The sequence below is a fragment of the Staurois parvus genome, unplaced genomic scaffold (assembly GCF_062004578.1).
Source record: "Staurois parvus isolate SC_StPar_1 unplaced genomic scaffold, SC_StPar_1.0 ptg001200l, whole genome shotgun sequence".
In the NCBI taxonomy this organism is placed as follows: Eukaryota; Metazoa; Chordata; class Amphibia; order Anura; family Ranidae; genus Staurois; species Staurois parvus.
The window spans coordinates 3,036,242-3,058,331 of record NW_028318996.1 but is presented as its reverse complement, the minus strand read 5'-3'; the positions used below and the strand labels follow the sequence as shown (position 1 = coordinate 3,058,331).

General features: G+C 43.8%; 1 protein-coding gene across 1 annotated transcript in view; it reads left to right on the top strand.

Annotated features, from left to right (window-relative positions):
- The first annotated feature begins 13,043 nt into the window (after positions 1-13,043).
- ZBTB44 (zinc finger and BTB domain containing 44) overlaps positions 13,044-22,090 on the top strand; it is a 121,480-nt gene continuing 112,433 nt past the window's right edge. The window contains exon 1 of the mRNA XM_089660088.1: positions 13,044-13,363. The gene's annotated coding sequence lies outside the window, so the exon portion shown is untranslated. The remainder of the gene's footprint in view (positions 13,364-22,090) is intronic.

The window sequence follows — 22,090 nt, the reverse complement described above, 5'->3', positions numbered from 1 at the left end:
AAGATATATAATGTGAGGTATATGAGAGGCATTCCAAGTAAACTGGGACTTTTGAGTTTATATAATAAAACAAATTTCAGGAAGTGGAAACTGCATTTATTTTTCAACATACTCCCCTGCTAATTTATACACTTATCCCAGCGTTTAACTAATGCCTAGAGAGCTTTGGCATAGAAAGATTTGTCAGTACGCCTGAACTATCCTAGGACAGCCTGCTTCACTTCCTCAGCAGTGCTGAAATTCTGACCTCCGAAGAACTCTTTTAGGGGTCCATGTAGTGCGGTGAGCAGTATGAGCTCATGTGTTGTCCTGGAGAAACAGGAAGCCCTTAGTGATCAAACCAGACCATTTTTTCCACAGACACATATGTACAGTACATCACTCAGCACATGATGGTAATATTTACTGTTGATAGTGGCACTACTGGTAGAAAATACACATGAATAACACCACATTTGTCCTGGAAAATACTTCCCATCACTTCACCTGCAGATGCAATTGTTGAATTTTTTTTGGTGGTGATGACTGCTTTGGTGTTCTTCAACTCTTCTGTGCCGGTCAAAAGCGGAAAGCTGTCTTGGTACCTAGCGTGTGCTAACTTTTAAAAAATGCAAATGGTCGTGAATGATTTTGTTCACCATTCACACAGAAAGATTTGCCCCTTGTGCAATTTCAGGTTATGCGTCGATTATCCAGGATCAGGCGTTCCACGCACTGAATGTTCACAGGAATGACTGCTGTGGGCATGGAAGCAGCATGGACAGAATTGTCACTGATGGACATACGGCTGTCTTTGAAATGTTTACACCATTCACATGTCTTACTGCGGCTGAGCGTCTCATCACTATATTGTGCTTGAAGACTTCTGTAGGTATCTGTGGGTTTTCACAAGAAACCTCTTCACCACATGCTGTTCCATGCACGCGCTAACACTGTTGTCTGCCATCTTGAATAACAGTCTGTGGACTGGCCGGCGACATGTGGGCCAGCTATCAGTAATTGAACAAACAAGTTATACTTGTGCTCAAATCTCAATAGCTAGTACATGCATTTATCCATCAGGTGCTAAAGGGGTGTAACCACATGTTAACACTAGAAATTCTGAAGGGCCCTCTGCACACTGGTATATACAATTTCAAGCAGACTCTGCAATAAATATGGATATTTGGTTCACACATATTGCAATACATGTTTAAGCTGGCCAACTACGTCAAAGTAATCCCTCTATGGCCCGTCCTACTCTGCTCTGCCTACACAAATGCTACTGTGGACACAATGCCAATACAGGGGAAAAGACAAAGTGGGGCAGAGTTACCAGGTTTAGGTCTGGCTACTGACCCACAATACAACAAACAAGATATACTGTACCTGTGCTCCAATCCCAATAGCTAGTACATGCATTTATCCACAGTAGCATTTGCGTAGATGATATATAATGTGGTGTAATGTACATATAGAGGATATACTGTACAATGTGAGGTAATGTACATACAGAGGAATATATAATGTGAGGTAATGTACATATAGAGGATATATTGTATAATGTGAGTAATGTACATACAGAGGAACATATAATGTGGGGTAATGTCCTTATAGATAATATACTGTATAATGTAAAGTAATATACACACAGGGGGATATATAATGTGAGGTAATGTACTTAACAGAAGGGTTCCTATGACTTCCTTCAGAGAACAGAAAACTGCACACAGTCACTTAGGTCATTTACTCACAATGCCGCCACAGGATCATCAGCTGCCTCCTTCCGGTATCCATCAGGCACTCTCCAGTGAGGGAGACATAGACCTATGCAAGCCACACATGGGTCGAATTTGAAATCATTTGTCAATCGAAAATTTTGTGTGTTTTGTAATACTATGGTGCCACCATTGATTTTGAAATTCAACCAACCAAGCCTTCAATCTCACTTCATGTTTTTACAGAAAAGAAATTCATGGTCCAGGTCACAGCTCATGCGTATTTCTTTTTCGATTATATTTCTCACACAATTCTCCCATCATTGATTAGAAATTAGTTTGTTTTTCAAAACATTTCCAACATGCCCAATTACTGAAATTACATGGCCACACGAAAATTGACCATTGGTGCGTCCCCACTAATGGTCAAAATTTGAATGATAATTCAAAATGACGATTTTTGAAAGCAAAATCGTTTGGAATTTGACCCATGTATGGCTGTCCTTACACTTCCACAGGAAAGCTGGACACTATTCCCCCAATCTCCACTGGGTACCTTTTCAATGAGCTCTGCAAACAACAGAAAACTCCCAGACCAGACTTTGTGAATAGGCCCCCCAGTATAAGCTCCAGCTGGTACCTTGATGACTCCTTAAAGTGGAATTAAACTGTATCTGAACACCACCAGCCAAAAACGCTATTTAATTTTTTATTATTCTGACCAAACTCACCCATCCATCTATGTCTCCATGCTTTATTTTGCTGAGAAATTACTTTGAAAAACACCTCCTAGCATTTCCGGTCATGGCCATCTTGAATAAGGGTAGATGATTCATGTAGCATTTACTCCCTGGAATCCATCTGCCTTTTGCTCAGGCATGGCGACAGGAGGGTGTGCTTAGTGTTGACAGCCCTTTGTCCTCTCCTGAAGACTCCTGGGATGTATGACATCATTTGCCTAGGCATGGAAACTGCACGGGAACCCTGCAGCATGGGGCAGGGTCACCATTACGACCCCTGACACTACACCAGTGGTTGGGAGTGTGGTATAAACATGTTTTGACTATGGGGTTTTACTGCCCCCAAACTATAAATGCAAATGAGCTCTTACCCCCAAGTCCTGAGCCCCTATAAGGCTGTTTTACACTGATGTGCAGCGCAGTGCACCTACGGCTTTCCTGCAGGTTAGCTGCATTTGCCATAGACTTCTTTTACACTGCTCAAAAACATTAAAGGAACACTTTGAAAACACATCTCAATGGGGAAAAATATCATGCTGGATATCTATACTGACATGAACTGGGTAATGTGTTAGGAACGTAAGGATGCCCCATCGTTTGATGGAAATTAAAATGATCAACCTACAGAGGACTGAATTCAAAGACACCCCGAAAATTTTATTGCAGCAACTCAAAAGTGGTACTCAGTAGTTTGTATGGCCCCCACGTGCTTGTATACATGCCTGACAATGTCCGGCATGCTCCTAATGAGACAACGGATGGTGTCCTGGGGTATTTCCTCCCAGATCTGGACCAGGGCATCACTGAGCTCCTGGTCAGTCTGAGGTGCAACCTGGCAACGTCTGATGGACTGAAACATGATATCCCAGAGGTGTTCCATTGGATTTAGGTCAGGCGAGTGTGGGGCCATTCAATGGTATCAATTCCTTCATCCTCCAGGAACTGCCTGCATAATCTCACCACATGAGGCCGGGCATTGTCATGCACCAGGAGGAACCCAGGACCACTGCACCAGCGTAGGGTCTGACGATGGGTCTAAGGATTTCATCCAGATACCTAATGGCAGTCAGGATGCCATTGTCTACCCTGTAGAGATCTGTGCATCCCTCCATGGATATACCTCCCCAGACCATCACTGACCCACCACCAAAACGGTCATGTTGAACGATGTTACAGGCAGCATAACATTCTCCACAGCTTCTCCAGACCCTTTCACGTCTGTCACATGTGCTCAGGGTGAACCTGCTCTCATCTGTGAAAAGCACTGGGCCCTGGCAGTGCTCATCGTGTTCCTCCTTGCACAAAGGAGCAAATTTCTGGCAATGGCACGTATTGATGTGCCATCTTGGAGGAGTTGGACTGCCTGTGCAACCTCTGTAGGGTCCAGGTATTGCCTCATGCTACCAGTAGTGACACTGACCCTAGTCAAATGCAAAACTAGTGAAAAACAGTCAGAAAAAATGAGTAAAAAGATGAGAAAAAAATGTCAGTGGCCTCCACCTGTAAAACCAATCCTGTTTTGGGGATTGTCTCACTGTTGCCCATCTAGTGCAACTGTTTTTAATTTCATTAACACCAAAACAGCTGAAACTTATTAACAACCCCCTCTGCTACTTAACTGACCAGATCAATATCCCAGGAGTTTAATTGACTTGATGCTATACTCTGATTAAAAAGCATTCCTTTAATTTTTCTGAGCAGTGTATATCTTGCAGATTTAGTGCTCTTTTTGAAAGCACACCAAACTCGCAGGATATAATAGAAGTCTATGGCTCAGTGCAGTTAACCTGCAGGAAAGCCACAGGTGCACTTAGGTGAAATCAGCCTAATAGATGTTAACCCTTTTATAGGTGCTAATATGCCCATTGTAAAAGCACGGTATGTGATGTTTAACACATTGACCTTCTTGTCCTTTTCCAGCTTCTGTTGGCATTGCTCTCCAGGCTGCTAGAAAGATCCTAGGTAAAATGCACTTGGTGTTACTCCGCCTGGTAATAATCATAAAAAAATTACCATACACTGTATATAATGACATAACATAGATTCTCATATAACAAAGAAATAGTAAAATGAAAACAGTCCCCAACACCACTGATTGGTTGCTAGAGGTTAATGAACACCCTTACAGCTCACTGATTGGTTGCTAGTTGTTACTGCACATCCTTTCCACTCACTAATTGGCTGCTAGAGGTTAGTGCACATCCTTGCCGCTCACTGATTTGTTACTAGAGGTTAATGCACATTAATACTGCTCACGGATTGGTTGCTAGAGTGAGTGAGCAGGCACAGGACAGGAGATGTCAGGGAGTTTGCAGTTTGTCTACGTAGTGATCAGTAAACATTTGCCAGTGTCAGGTGTGTGTGCTCCCAGCAGTCTATTCGGAGAAGGACTTACCTGGCCATCTGGGCTCACCATCCGCTCTCAGAGGTCCAGGGCTCTCAACGCTCCAACTCTGAAATCAGCTCCTACTGCAGCCGCTCCCTCCTGAGCATACAGGCTGCATGGGACTGGGTCAGAGCATCAGTGGAGCTCCCGATCCCACCCTGCCCCTCCCTGCTGATTGGGGAATAGGGCCCCAATTTGCAGCAGCACGGGCTCAAGGGGCAGATGCTTTAGGCCCCACAACAATGGCTGCCCCTTTTTCCTTGTATTAAAGATGGCCCTGTATATAGTGTGAAGTAATATGAATATAGAGGATATATAACATAAGGTAATGTGCATCTATGGATTTATAAATATAAATGTGAGGTAGTGTGCATACACACAGATAATTGTACCAATAAGCAGCAGTGTTCCTAAAAAGTGCTCAGGGGATGTAAACTGTACATAAAGAGATATATACTGTAAATTGTGAGGTAATGCACAAGAATGCAGGGGTTCCTGCACTTTATCCTGGGCTGCAAATTGCCAGAGAACACACAAAAAGTACTTTTGAAAAACATGCTGCATCAAAACACGATACTGCGGTACAATGCGATCTGGTGCCTGCAAATGCACTGTGTTTGTGATTTGAGTTTGGGGTACCGACAACAATGTATTGGCACCTGAAACAGATCACAAAGGCAGTGCATTTTGAACAACGTACAGGAAAAGCACGCAGAACGCACCTGTCCAGCACTGCATTCTGGTGTGAACCATTCAGACTGGAGAGTGGGAAAAGGTTAACCCTGACTTACAATATGTAGATTTGTAGCCTGGAAAGGAGTGAACCCCTCAAGGCTGGGCTAATTAAAGACTTTGAAAGGGACAACAGAAGAGGGGACTAACAATGGATAGGAAGTAGAGAGATGGCTGGAATTTCAAATGCAATAGACTGCAGCTTACCAATCATTAGATGTGGTGGCTGCATCACTGTTCTTTTCATTGGATTTTTTTCCCCTCTGGTTTCAACTGGTGATCCTACCAGTAACACACTTCCTGTATTAGTGGGATACCACTCTGGATGAATGAGCAGAGGATGCACAGCAGACAGCAGTATTGTCAGTCTTGGTGGGGGGGGGGGGTTATGTTAAATGTATTAGCAGATTTAAATACACTAACAAATTGAAGCCCAATTCCAGCTCACACTTTATCAGCAGTAACAGCAGTTTTTTTCCTTTCGGGATAAAGGTTTTACATGAATAAACAAAAACTGATCATTTGCCAGGGTTAAATGGTTTGTATGATCTGTGTAAACTGATACATTCTGCTGGAAAGATTTTACTTTTGAAAAACAACAGACTTGCCTGCTGGATCACCAGATGAAAACAAGAAAGAAAGCCTAAAAAGAGAAAATGAATGCAGTCATCACATCTAAAAATTGGTAAGCTGCAATACAATAAATGTTTACTTTGAGGTTTAATACTGCTTTAAGATGACTGGCACTGAATTGCACTGTTCTGAAGGCCTGAAATGTGACCTGAAAGAAGTGGCTGTACAGAATTGTAAACTCATTATCTCACAGTAAGGTCCCATTCATACTTGTGCGGAAAATGCACTTTTCCAGCATCATATGGGAATGTGCTGCCATCTGCAGACGCGCATGGTGCCATTTATAGTTAATGAAACCCACACGCATCTAGCAGATGTGCACATTTTGTGGCCACTAAAACACAGGTACTGCAGTGCCATGTGGTTTGGTGCAGCATGGTTTAAAAAAAGTCATGCCTGCTGTGCTTTTTGCTTCTTCCCACGCATTTGGCAGCCCACTGAAATGACTAGGCTAGTGGGAATGTGCAAAAACATATACTTTTTGGTGTGAATTGCCCCTCAAAGTGCTGAAAGGCTATTTGTGTGCACATTCCTTATTATAGAAGGTTGGTCTCAGGCCATTTAAATGCGAGTATTTCAATGAAGGTGGGCTTCAGGCCATTTAAATGTGAGTACTACAATGAAAATAGGCATTCGTTCTTCTATTTTGACCCAGTGATCCAGCCAGTAAGGGCTCCTTTACACTAGTTTCAAAACATGGCTTCGGACACTCCATTTAAAGCACTCTGAACACTGATAAAAGCACTTGGCACTAAATAAAATGGTTACCTTACAGTCCTGTTTATACATTGCGTTTGCTTTGCTTCAAAACCTATACCCCATGTCGCTTTAGTGGTGCTCCAATACATCTTCAAAGCCTCCATAGAAGTCTATGACAAAGCACCTGGACCTTTTGAGAGGCTTCGATTCTTCTTTAGCTTCACTGTATTTTGGAGGCATTGCAGATATGAGATACACACATACACACAGTGCATCTGCCAAGCTTAATTAACCTGCTTTCCGTCCGCCCTATAGCAGAAATACTGCTACAGGGCGACACGGGTGTGCAAAATTATGTATACAGTGGGGCAAAAAAGTATTTAGTCAGCCACCAATTGTGCAAGTTCTCCCACTTAAAAAGATGAGAGCGGCCTGTAATTGGCATCATAGGTAGACCTCAACTATGAGAGACAAAATGAGAAAAAAAATCCAGACAATCACATTGACTGATTTGGAAAGAATTTATTTGCAAATTATGGTGGAAAATAAGTATTTGGTCAATATCAAAAGTTCATCTCAATACTTTGTTATATATCCTTTGTTGCCAATGACAGAGGTCAAACATTTCCTGTAAGTCTTCACAAGGTTGGCACACACTGTTGCTGGTATGTTGGCCCATTCCTCCATGCAGATCTCCTCTAAAGCAGTAATGTTTTGGGGCTGTCGCTGGGCAACACGGACTTTCAACTCCCTCCAAAGGTTTTCTATGGGGTTGAGATCTGGAGACTGGCTAGGCCACTCCAGGACCTTGAAATGCTTCTTACGAAGCCACTCCTTTGTTGCCCGGGCGGTATGTTTGGGATCATTGTCATGTTGGAAGACCCAGCCACGTTTCATCTTCAATGCCCTTGCTGATGGAAGGAGGTTTGCACTCAAAATCTCACGATACATGGCCCCATTCATTCTGTCCTGTACATGGATCAGTCATCCTGGTCCCTTTGTGGAGAAACAGCCCCAAAGCATGATGTTGCCACCCCCATGCTTCACAGTAGGTATGGTGTTCTTTGGATGCAACTCAGCATTCTCTCTCCTCCAAACACGACGAGTTGTGTTTCTACCAAACAGTTCTATTTTGGTTTCATCTGACCATATGACATTCTCCCAATCCTCTTCTGGATCATCCAAATGCTCTCTAGCAAACTTCAGACGGGCCCAGACATGTACTGGCTTAAGCAGGGGGACACGTCTGGCACTGCAGGATCTGAGTCCCTGATGGTGTAGTGTGTTACGTTGGTCCCAACTCTCTGCAGGTCATTCACTAGGTCCTGGGATTTTTGCTCACCTTTCTTGACCCCACGGGGTGAGATCTTGCGTGGTGCCCCAGATCGAGGGAGATTATCAGTGGTCTTGTATGTCTTCCATTTTCTAATTATTGCTCCCACAGTTGATTTGTTCACACCAAGCTGCTTGCCTATTGCAGATTCAGTCTTCCCAGCCTGGTGCAGGTCTACAATTTTGTTTCTGGTGTCCTTCGACAGCTCTTTGGTCTTCACCATAGTGGAGTTTGGAGTGTGACTGTTTGAGGTCGTGGACAGGTGTCTTTTATACTGATAACAAGTTCAAACAGGTTCCATTGATACAGGTAATGAGTGCAGGACAGAGGAGCCTCTTAAAGAAGAAGGTACAGGTCTGTGAGAGCCAGAAATTTTGCTTGTTTGTAGGTGACCAAATACTTATTTTCCACCATAATTTGCAAATAAATTCTTTCCAAATCAGCCAATGTGATTGTCTGGATTTTGTTTCTCATTTTGTCTCTCATAGTTGAGGTCTACCTATGATGCCAATTACAGGCCTCTCTCATCTTTTTAAGTGGGAGAACTTGCACAATTGGTGGCTGACTAAATACTTTTTTGCCCCACTGTATATACACATGTGATTTTGCATTCCCAGGTAGGGGGCGCACACGTCCTGCCTGTGCCACCGTTCATGGCCGTCATTCACCAGGTCCCGCCCGGTGATTTTTGACAAGGAGGAGAACTGTTTCATTTACTAACAGTTCTCCTCCATGTTAGCTCGGGCACACAGTTAATCCTTTGATCACCCCTTATGTTATCCCCTTCCTGCCCAGTCAGTGCCATTAGTACAGTGTCAGTGCTTTTTTTTTTAGTACTGATCGCTGCATTTGTGTGACTGGGGATGTCAGTGACACCAAGTCAGTTCCCCCAGTGTCAGAATTCCCTTAGCAGTCCTGCTATAAGTCGCTGATCGGCGCCATTACTAGTAAAAAATTTTTAAAATTCCAGCATATATACTGCCATTTGTAAATGCTAAAACTTGCACATAAACCAATTAATTTACACGTATTGGGATTTTTATTAGTAAAGACATGTAGCAGAATACATTTTTAATAGCATGTCCAATAGCAAAAAGTCAAAAATATTGTTTTATTCTCAAAATTGTCAGTAATTTTTTTATAGCACAAAAAATTAAAAAAACACACAGGTATCAAATACCACCAAAAGGAAGCTCATTTGTGGGGAAAAAAATTATGTAAATTTCCTTTGGGCACAGCGTTGCATGACCGCGCCATTGTCAGTTAAAGTAACACAGCGCCATAACGCAAAAAATGGCCTGGTCAGGAAGGGGGGTAAATCCTCAGGAGAGCAAGTGGTTAAATCTTCAAAAAAGCATCACCAAAGCATTGCATAAGTACCAAAAAACACATCAAAAAAGCATGTTGAAGCGGTAGGTGCTTGAAGTCAAGTGTAAACAAGCCCTAAGTCTGTTGTTTTTCAAAAAAACTAGTTCTCTTCCAGATGTATCAGTTTACAGGGATGAGACAAACCATTCAATACTTGCTTACAATGATCAGCTTTTATTTATTCATGTAAAACCTTTATCGTAAAAAGAAAAAAAACTGTTTGCTGTAACTATAAGTGTTTATCAGGAGTTTGGCTTTGTTAGTGTATCTAAATCTGCTAGTACATATACAGTGGGGCAAAAAAGTATTTAGTCAACCACCAACTGTGCAAGTTCTCCCACTTAAAAAGATGAGAGAGGCCTGTAATTGGCATCATAGGTAGACCTCAACTATGAGAGACAAAATGAGAAAAAAAAATCCAGACAATCACATTGGCTAAGTATTTGGTCAATATCAAAAGTTCATCTCAATACTGTTATATATCCTCTGTTGGCAATGACAGAGGTCAAACGTTTCCTGTAAGTCTTCACAAGGTTGGCACACACTGTTGCTGGTATGTTGGCCCATTCCTCCATGCAGATCTCCTCTAGAGCAGTGATGTTTTGGGGCTGTCGTTGGGCAACACGGACTTTCAACTCCCTCCAAAGGTTTTCTATGGGGTTGAGATCTGGAGACTGGCTAGGCTACTGCAGGACCTTGAAATGCTTCTTACGAAGCCACTCCTTTGTTGCCCAGGCGGTATGTTTGGGATCATTGTCATGTTGGAAGACCCAGCCATGTTTCATCTTCAATGCCCTTGAAGCACAGCGCTACTCGCGCATGCACAGTGGGTACCCGGCTGTGAAGCCGGGTGCCCACACTGAGGATGCCGGCCTCCTAGAATATAGGATGGCTGGTGAATTGCGCTGAGGGACACACACCACGGGACAGGTAAGTGGCTGTTTTTTTAAAAGTCAGTGGCTACAATTTTTGTAGCCGCTGACTTTTATTTTTTGACAGGGTGAGTGGAACTCCGCTTTAACGTTTGGTGACTGACATTTGGCAACTCAAACTTTCAGCTCCCTCCACAAATTTTCAATCGGATTAAGGTCTGGAGACTGGCTAGGCCACTCCAGGACCTTAATGTGTTCTTCTTGAGCCACTCCTTTGTTGCCTTGGTCGTGTGTTTTGGGTCATTGTCATGCTGGAACACCCATCCACGACCCATTTTCAATGCTCTGGCTGAGGGAAGAAGGTTCTCACCCAAGATTTGATGGTACATTGCCCCGTCCATCGTCCCTTTGATGCAGTGCAGTTTTCCTGTCCCCTTAGCAGAAAAACACCCCCAAAGCAGAATGTTTCCACCACCGTGTTTGACAGTTGGGATGGTGTTCTTGGAGTCATTATTATTATTATACAGGATTTATATAGCGCTAACAGTTTGTTCAGCGCTTTACAATATAACGGGAGACAATACAGCAACAATACAGTTCAATACAAGAGGGATAGGAGGGCCTGATCCTGGAAGCTTACAATCTAGTCATAGGCAGCATTCCTCCTTCTCCAAACACGGCGAGTTGAGTTGATGCCAAAGAGCTCAATTTTGGTCTCATCTGACTACAACACTTTCATCCAATCCTCCTCTGCACCATTCAGATGTTCAGTGGCAAACTTCAGACGGGCCTGGACATGTGCTTTCTTGAGCAGAGGGACCTTACGGGCACTGCAGGATTTCAATCCTTGTCGGCGTAGTGTGTTACCAATTGTTTTCTTGGTGACTGTGGTCCCAGATGCCTGGAGATCATTGACAAGATCCTCACGTGTAGTTCTGGGATGATTCCTCACTGTTCTCATGATCATTGACACTCCACGAGGCGAGATCTTGCATGGTGCACCAGACCTAGGGGGACTGACAGTTGTTTTTCTTCCATTTGCGAATGATTGCACCAACTGTTGTCACCTTCTCACCAAGCTGCTTGGCAATAGTTTGGTAACCCAGTCCAGCCTTGTGTAGGTCTACAACCATGTCCCTGACATCCTTGGACAGCTCTTTGGTCTTTGCCATGGTGGAGAGTTTGGAATCTGATTGTTGGATTGCTCCTGTGGACAGGTGTCTTTTATACACGCAACAACATGAGATTAGCAGCACTCCCTTTAAGAGACTGCTTCTAATCTCAGCTTGTTAACTGTATGAAAGACACCTGGTAGCCAGAAATCCTGCTGAATGATAGGGAATCAAATACTTATTTCCCTCATGAACATGCAAATCAGTGCATAATTTGTTAGACATGCGTTTCTTTTGAATTTTTTGTTGCTATTCTGTCTCTCAGTGTTACAATACACCTACCATTCGATTTTTAGACTGATTATTTTTTTGTGAGTGGGCAAACATTCAAAATCAACAGGGGATCAAATACTTATTTCCTTCACTGTATATAAGGTGCGGGCATTGTACACATAGAGGATATATAAGGTGAGGTAATGTACACATGGAGGATATATAAGGTGAGGTAATGTACACATGGAGGATATATAAGGTGAGGTAATGTACATATATATAATATATAAGGTGAGGTAATGTACATATATATAAGGTGAGGTAATGTACATATATATAAGGTGAGGTAATGTACATATATATAAGGTGAGGTAATGTACACATGGAGGATATAGAAGGTGAGGTAATGTACACATGGAGGATATAGAAGGTGAGGTAATGTACACATGGAGGATATAGAAGGTGAGGTAATGTACACATGGACAATATAGAAGGTGAGGTAATGTACAAATATATAATATAGGTGAGGTAATGTACACATGGAGGATATATAAGGTGAGGTAATGTACATATATATAATATATAAGGTGAGGTAATGTACATATATATAAGGTGAGGTAATGTACACATGGAGGATATAGAAGGTGAGGTAATGTACACATGGAGGATATACAAGGTGAGGTAATGTACACATGGAGGATATATAAGGTGATGATATATAATATGGCACGATGTACTCCTAGAATATTACATAATCATTACATATAGACGAGGAATATATATCAGTGAGATGGAATACATAATTTTTTTCTCACGTACAGGGTCTCAGTCAGTGACCAATGGCGATTGGTGGGAGCAGGGAAACTCTATGTGGTGATTGGTGGGAGCAGTGTCTTTCTATGCGGTGACTGGTGCAAACAGTGGAGACTCAGTTAACGGGCTTCCTGTTGCTAAGAGTTACAGCTCCTAACACCCCGGGTAGTACAGGAGGATGTACCGTTGCATACAGAGCAGTAGAGGCGGAGCTTTACCTCAGTACATGGTGCCGAGACTACCATTGGTCAGTATTGGCGGGAAGTCCAACCCCGAACAGACTTCCACTAGTAGACGTGAGGGCGGAGCAGAAAGGCGACACTGGCGTGTATATGTCTCAGAGTAGGCGGGGTCTCTCAGGCGGGAGGACGTCCGGGCTAGGCAGGCAGGGGACTGTCCCAGTCTGAGGGGCGGGTCGCTCCTTCGCCATGTTGCGAGTATCCAGGTAACCGGCTGTAGCAGACGGTCTCCGCCCAAGGCAGTACGTCACCGGCTGTGGCCCCTCCTCTGGTGTCCGGGGCGCGGTGCATTGTGGGACACAAACAATCGGCGGCAGCCCTCCTCCTCCCGCCAGTGTAGCGAGGTAGTGGGGGGAGCCGGGCCCGGTGAGAAGGCCGCCCCGGGAGAGCGGAGTGACGGGAGGAGTCCGGGGAGGGGACAAACGGCCGGCCGCTCCTGTAGGCCGCACGGAGCCTCTACTGGCAGGTGAGCGGCGTACCCGGGTGGGGGAGGGGTCATTCCTCCCGCCCCTCCCCCAGTACACAGGTATTTACCCCACCAGCAGGGGGCAGAACCCCTTCCTGGGCCTCCTCAGTACTCACACCTAGAGCAGCCGTACACCGTGTGTATACACGTCCATAGGGCCTACCACCGTGTGTACACCTAGGGGGGGGCTGTGTTTATATATTATACACAGGGCCTACCCACCGTGTGTACATTCATGGGGGTGGGCTGTATACAGTGTTCCTATGGTGTGTGCATAACTATAGTATGTTTGTGTATACACACAGGGCCCACCCACCTTGTGTACCCCTGGGGGGGGGAGGCTGTGTATATACAGTCTACCCACCTATGGGATGTATATGTACACAGGGCCTACCACTGTTTATTCATGGGGGGCGGTCTATATACAGTGTTCCTCTGGTGTATGTGCATACCTATAGGATGTATACACACAGGGCCCACACACCTGTGGAATGTAAACATACACAGCCTCACTGTGTGTTCATGTCTGTAGGATGTGTATACATGTGGCATACTATCCGTGTGTACACCTATAGGAGTACTCTGTATATACAGTGTTCATATGGTGTGTGTTTATAGGATGTCCACAGGGCCTACACACCTGTGGAATGTACATGTGTATACAGGGCCCACACCACGTGTACATGTCTATAGGATGTGTATATACATACAGGGCCCACACACTGATTGGATTAATGTGTATGTACAGAGACCACACACTGTGTACACCTATAGGACAGATACATAGGAGGCATATATGCTGGATGTACTTGAAGGAGCTCATACTTCTAGAATGAATTCAAATATATGGGGTCCATGCATTGTGTGTTTACACTTATAGGATATAAACATACAGGGCTTACAGCACACATGTACATAGCTATAGAATAATATATATACATACATGACCCATATGCTGAATGCCTATACAGAAGGCCCACACACCTATGGGATGAATGTACAAGGACAACACACTGCGGGTACACATATAGGACAAATACATACAGGGCCCACATGTTTATAGGAGGTATGTATACAGGGCACATGTGCTGGATGTACATAAAAAAGCTCACACCTACAGGATGAATGTGTATATATAGGGCCCATGCATTGTGTGTTTACATTTATAGGATGTAAACAGTCAGGGCACACATTGCATGTGCACAAAACTATTGACTGTGTGTGTGTATGTGTATATATATATATATATATATACACACACACGGCCTATATGATGTATGTACACTCCTGTAGGATGAATGTATATACAGGGCCCATAAATTGTGTGCATACTCTTAAAAGTTGAGTATGTATATAAAAGGCCCATGTATTGAAAAATTCACACACCTATAGGATGAATATGTATATATGGGGCTCTTGTATAGCATACACACCCCTGTAGTGTAAATGCGTATATACTGTGCCTGTATACAGTATATATGGCCAACACACTGCTATTTAAGAATATATCGTGTACACATGTATAGGTGGTCTGCGTGTCCTTCCATGGATATGCCTCCCCAGACCATCACTGACCCAACACCAAAATGGTCATGCTCAGCGATGTTACAGGCAGCATAACGTTCTCCACGGCTTCTCCAGACCCTCAGGGCACCAGTGGTGGACCTGCCAATTCTGGTGTTCAATGGCAAATGCCAATCGAGGTCTATAGTGCCGGGCAGTGAGCACAGGGCCCACTAGAGGATGTCGGGCCCTCAGGCCACCCTCATGAAGTCTGTTTTTGATTGTTTGGTCAGAGACATTCACACCATTGCCCTGCTGGAGGTCATTTTGTAGGGCTCTGGCAGTGCTCATCCTGTTCCTCCTTGCACAAAGGAGCAGATACCGGTCCTGCTGATGGGGTGAGGACCTTCTGCGGTCCTGTCCAGCTCTCCCAGAGTAACTGTCTGTCTCCTGGAATCTCCTCCATGCTCTTTAGACTGTGCTGGGAGACACAGCAAACCTTCTTGCAATGGCACATATTGATGTGCCATCCTGGAGGAGTTGGACTTCCTGTGCAACCTCTGTAGGGTCCAGGTATCGCCTCATGCTACTAGTAGTGACACTGGCCCTAACCAAATGCAAACCTAGTGAAAAACAGTCAGAAAAAATGAGTAGGGGAAAAAATGTCAGTGGCCTCCACCTGTGAAACCATTCATGTTTTGGGGGTCGTCTCATTGTTGCCCATCTAGTGTACCTGTTGCTAATTTCATTAACACCAAAGCAGCTGAAACTGATTAACAACCCCCTCTGCTACTTAACTGACCAGATCAATATCCCAGGAGTTTAATTGACTTCATCCCATACTCTGATTAAAAAGCATTCCTTTAATTTTTTTGAGCAGTGTACTCTATATTGCCAAATGTATTGGTCGGCCTGCCTTTACACACACATGAACTTTAATGGCATCCCAGTCTTAGTCCGTAGGGTTCAATATTGAGTTGGCCCCGCCCTTTGCAGCTACAACAGCTTCAACTCTTCTGGGAAGGCTGTCCACAAGGTTTAGGAGTGTGTCTATGGGAATGTTTGACCATTCGTCCAGAAGCACATTTGTGAGGTCAGGCACTGATGTCGGACGAGAAGGCCTGGCTCACAGTCTCCACTCTAATTCATCTCAAAGGTGTTCTATCGGGTTGAGGTCAGGACTCTGCAGACCAGTCAAGTTCCTCCACCCCAAACTTGCTCATCCATGTCTTTATGGGTCTTGCTTTGTGCACTGGTGCGCAGTCATGTTGGAACAGAAAGGGGCCATCCCCAAACTCTTCTCACAAAGTTGGGAGCATTAAATTATCCAAAATGTCTTGGTATGCTGATGCCTTAAGAGTTCCCTTCACTGGAACTAAGGGGCCAAGCCCAACCCCGACCCCTGAAAAACAACCCCACACCATAATCCCCCCTCCACCAAACTTTACACTTGGCACAATGCAGTCAGGCAAGTACCGTTATCCTGCAACCGCCAAACCCAGACACGTCCATCGGATAGCCAGACAATCTCTGGTGTGATGCGTCACTCCAGAGAACACGTCTCCACTGCTCTAGAATCCAGCGGCGGCGTGCTTTACACCACTGCATCCAACACTTTGGTGATGTAAGGCTTTAATGCAGCTGCTCAGCCATGGAAACCCATTCCATGAAGCTCTCTACACACTTGTTGTGCTAATCTGAAGGCCACATGAAGTTTGGAGGTCTTTAGCTATTGACTCTGCTGTTGGTGAATTCTGCGCACTGTGAGCTTCAGCATGCGCTGACCCCGCTCTGTCATTTTAAGTGGCCTACCACTTAATGGCTGAGTTGCTGTTGTTCCCAGTTGCTTCCACTTTGTTAGAATACCACTAACAGCTGACCGTGGAATATTTAGTAGCAAGAAAATTTCATAGATGGACTTTTTGCACAGGTGGCAACCTATCACGGTACCACGCTTGAATTCACTGAGCTCCTGAGAGCGACTCATTCTTTCTCAAATGTTCGTAGAAGCAGTCTGCATGCCTAGGTGCTTGATTTTATACACCTGTGACCATGGAGGTGATTGGAACAGAGAGAGGGAGAGATATGTCCTATTTCTGCTATAGGCTTAAAGTGATTCTAAAAGTAGAAGGGTTTTTTTTTTTTACCTTAGTACATTCTCAGCATTGAGGTAGAAAATGTTCTGAATGCAGCTCCCCCAGTGTCTTATCGACACACAGAGCCGGCTTGGGAGTGAGCACACATGAGTGTCCCCATAGCAAGCTGCTTGCTGTGGGAGGGAGGGCCAGGAATGCTGGCGGGGAACTTGAGAAGAGGAGGATTGGGGCTGCTCTGTGCAAAACAGAGCAGGTAAGTATAGTGTTTTTTTTATCCTTTATAATCACTTTAATGTTGAAAAATATTTTGCTTTTAACAGAAAGTTATTTTGTTTTTTAAAGTGGACCTGTCTTCAGATATATTACTTTATTGTTAAGTGCAACATGCTCAGTAATGTCTCGGTGTAAAGACTCGGCTGACTATGCCTTCAGCTGCTTTTCTCCACAGAAAGACAGCTAATGTGTTCAGGCATCATCAAAGGTAATCATTTAGTCTAGCATGTACATCCTAGTGTGTCCTTGCAGTTTTTGGCTGGGTGTACAAATGCCAGACACCGAGTAACCCCTGCTACAACCTCTCACCTTGTGACTAAGCCACGTAGTTAGTAAAAATTATTACCAGTTTAAATTAGAACCCCAGGCATTTTATTAGTTTAGGATGGAGCTTGTAAGGGATTTTGTTACCGATTGCATCCCCCTTGAGAGATGGTTTTTAAATTCATGTCCTATGCATCCCCCTTGAGAGATGGTTTTTAAATTCATGTCCTATTGATAAGACAGGAAACCAAATGACATTACATCTTCTCTGAGGCTACCTTCTGTACATGTGAGGAACTTGTGCAGAATTACATGCTTTACCTTTTAGCAGATGTGCAGTTCTTAATGAACCTGCACGTTGGCATGTGCGGAAAAATTGCACCATGCTGTAACGTGTGTGTTGCAGTTTTGCAAAATGGTCAGGGCTGCCCTACACAAGACACACAGGAACACATGCATGCCCTGTCGCATATGCATGATGTGAACGGAGCCTGAGGTGCCCATTAGAAATACTTCCCCTACACCTGTTGCAGCAGCAACTGTAAGGTTTTCTTTCCTTTTCTGACCCATGACAAATTGTGTCGGTTATACCTCATTTACATAGTATTGTAATGTCAACTGCAGCAAGAATCCAGTAAATTCAGGAGAGGGCAGATAGTTGCAGCTGCTCTGCCTGTATAGAGCAAAGACAGGCTGACAGCGGTTTGGGTTGACCGTAGGTGGTCGGATGTAATCACACATTGAGTGATTACCTGTGATTTGGAACATATGATCCCCCCTGGTGCAAAGATCTTGCTCATATTCCTAGATTGTAAGCTCGAAAGAGCAGGGCCCTCGAACCCCTCGTGTATTGTACTGTATTGTCTCATGTTCTGTCCCCCACTATAATGTACAGCGCTGAGCAAACCCTTTGGCGCTATATAAACACTGTATAATAATAATGTGCAAATACAATATTACATACGAACACCAGCGGGCACTATCCGCTTGTCATTGCTTGATTTTTAGCCACAGCTAGCTCTAAAATAAGGTGTGAATGAGGCCTAATTCACACTGGCACTCCTGTGTTTTTTTTTATTTTTCTAAATGAAAGCAGGACAAGTTATACATTTCAAGTTGAACTCCAGGATAAGCAAAACTTGTCTAAATGCAATGGCATGTGTATTCCTGGTGTGCTTTGTGTATTTATTCCAGATCTGTGCAGTAATCCAGTGTGAAAGTTTTCTTCTGCAGGAGCTTCTTGTAATAACAGTGGTCACTGCTGCTCTTTCCCCTTGTGCTGGGTGACTGGTTTTGTCTACGCCCCTCTTGTAGTTTTCTGCAGGCAGCCTGTAGTGAGCGGAGCTGCTAGGTCTCTCTCATGGCTCTGCTGTCTGCACAGGCTGTGTACAACCCACTGATGATGTTACTTCTGCTTTTACAAGGTAATATCTTGGTTTGCAAAGGCTTTTGGTGCACAAAAAATGGATTTATATCCCTTGCAGCTGTTAAGGAATAGATTTATATAAACGTTTGTGTGCCCAGAACTTTTTAAAGTGAATTGGCATGTACAGCTGAAGGTGAAATTTGGAAGAAAACTTTGTCGTGTCTCAGGAAGTCTGCCTGGTTCAGTTCAAACGTCTCCTGTTGACACAGTGGGGGAGATTTACTAAAACTGTAGAGTGCAAAATCTGGTGCAGCTGTTCATGGTAGCCAGTCAGCTTCTAACTTCAGCTTGTTCAATTAAGCTTTGACTTTAAAACTTGAATGCTGATTGGTTTCTGTGCAGAGCTGCACCAGATTTTGCACTTTCCAGTTTTAGTAAATCCCCTCATATCTCTTTGCAGAAGTGAATCACCAGGTAGCATTGTGTAGACTGGATGACTGTCATATATGTGTGGGGATAAAGCTGTCACATTTAGCACTCTGTTAGCTTTCATCATATTGACATCTGTTGGGGGGTGTGAAAGCTAGTTACTGAACTGCTGGAGTAAGGTCCTGTGTGTTCTGTGGGCTGAAAATGAAGTGTTAGGTCACACAACATGCAGCAGCATGAGCACCATCTTCAAGAGTCTTTTACTTGGTGCACTGTCGCCATGATCAGATCACATGACCTAGAAACTGCATCCCAACTTGTCTTTTCCAGCTTTTGGATACATTCTGCCTGTTTGCATACCCTACGTTCCCTTGCTAATGACCATGTATGAGGGCTTTTCACACCACGTAGTGCATAACACATAGCACATAACGTGTGTGCTCCACAATTCTCTAATACTAATGCATTGCATTTTTTTTTTTGCTCACTTTTTTTTTTCTTTCTAAATTCCTATGTTAATTCTTTACACTGAAGAGCCTACCCGTGTTTCACAGCGCATTGAAATGCACTGCGCTGTAATAGAACCTGTTTCTTTCTACTTCAAAATTGAAGCCACAGAACACAAGAAAAACTGCCCTGCGCTTGCCTTGGGACTATATTAGGTAATGCTGCCCAATGCAGCTCACCAGGGCTGGTGTAAATGATCCCTAAAGTCCATCTCCAGCCAAACCTGTTTAGTTTTTGGGAATAGTAAACATTTTATGTGTTTCACCACATATTTAACCTGACAACGGGGCAATAAAATAGGTGAGTGATTGTCACAGTTTTGGGTCCTCTTTTAGAATGACTTTTTTCACCTTGCTGTATTGCCACACATTTATTTTTTGATTGATTTCCTCAGTCATTACACATTAGCATGCTTTGGTCATTTATCTAAAAATGGTATTCTGCCTCAACCAGATAATCATATAGGGAAGGATTAGAATCCCTGTTAGGTTTCTATTGCTGTCTGTGTCTGCTGTGGGTAGATTCACCCTCTCTATTTCTCCTGGAGAGGGAGAAACCGAAAGTGAGGGGAAATCTAAAACTTTGCAGTTGTCACTAAACAAGAGTTGAGGGTAAAGCTGGCCATATAGTAGCAGAATTTAATTCAAAAATTTTCGTTTGCAAACGTTCGTTTGATTTTCTGTTTGCTAGTGGGGTCAAATCCACGTTTGTTTTCAACAGTGACAAGAAAAAGAGCATGATGGAATTTTTTTTAAAACAAATTTCTAATAGTGAGAGGTTTCCTCGCTCATAAAAGTTCATTCATTCCAAAATCAATTATTAAAAGCAAACTGAATTTTAAAGTACTATCCTTGTACAATCATTTTTATTGAAGATCTTTAACAAGAATACATCACCCACGCAGGTGGGTATAAGCAATTGTAAAATAGGCTGCTAATAAGAGTAATGGCTGAGTAGGAAACATTGTTCTGGAAATTGGAATTTTGTAGTGTTTTTGAATGACATTCGTAAAATCGCTGAATGTACTGAGAATTTTCCTAGGAATGTCTGTACGAATGTTTTTTTGAGCACATTGTTCTGCCAATGACAAGTTACACTGCAGCTCTAGCTCTATCATGCTCAAAATTGTGGCCCAGGTCTCTGCATCAGCCTTCAGTGGCCTATCCAGCACCCTTCAGTTGTGGGACACTGCACCCCTAGTGCTCAGCACCAATAGGTTGTGATTTACTCTCAGGGGATCTCCTCATCCTCATAGTGCATATGTCAGGAACAAGGGAAATGGGATGAGGCGGCAGGCCAGCACAAATTGTGCAGAGGGCCATGATGAGATCATTCAGGGTTCCTCTGAAGGACCTGATTTTTGTGCTTTGGACCTCAGTCTCCACACCTTGGAGTCTCTTCCCTGATCTACTCAGGCAACCCCCATTCCTCCTTTTTACTTGAAAAATTTTCTACCTCTATGCCAGACCTGGTGGGAAAAGTCCTAATAAAGACTGTGGGACAGACAAGGCGTAAGGTCACCAGTTGATGTCCCCTGCTGAGTTATAGTCCAATTCCTCTATAGTGGCAGTGTTGCTTCCCAATAACGATATCAAGTGGAAGATGAATCCTTGGAGTCTGAGAACTCTTCAGAGGAGGATGGATAGTCACCTTCAATCTCTCCCAAGCTGAAAGAAGTTCTTAAGGTTTTCATGGACGACCTGGGCTCCTGTTTATGGCTAGAGCTGTGGTGTCTATGGCTTCTTTGTCAGACCCTGGTAGACTGGTCCAAGCACATGGCATGCAACCTGAGATGCATTCTGATGGATCCCTTGGTACTCTAACAATTGAAGCGCCTACCAATAGACTTTTGCTACCACATCGACAGTTTGATGTATACCCCTGTCAGAATTCTTGATTCAGGATTTTATGTCAGTTCAGATGTGCAGGATTCTCTGTCCCAGCACTCCAGTTTTTCCTTTTGAACCAGATTGCTTCTTTGGAAAATCTGTATACAAACTCAAACCTTCATTTCTTTGGAATGTGGTTTCATGGCTGTTCAGACTTAGAATTGGGGCCATGTGATTTCATGGCCCCATCTTAGACCCAAATGGTCCCCAGAGCCTTCTTGCAGGTCCAGAAGTTTGATAGAATTGGCCTGGTTTGTAATTGCATTGCTGCACACAGGGAAACTTGCAATGGATGAATAGCACTTCCAGTTTGTGGCCTTTTCATGGCCCTTGGGATCTTCATCAAAATGATTGTCCTGATCCTTTTGCTGCTGTAATTTTAGGGATTCCACCATTGTCT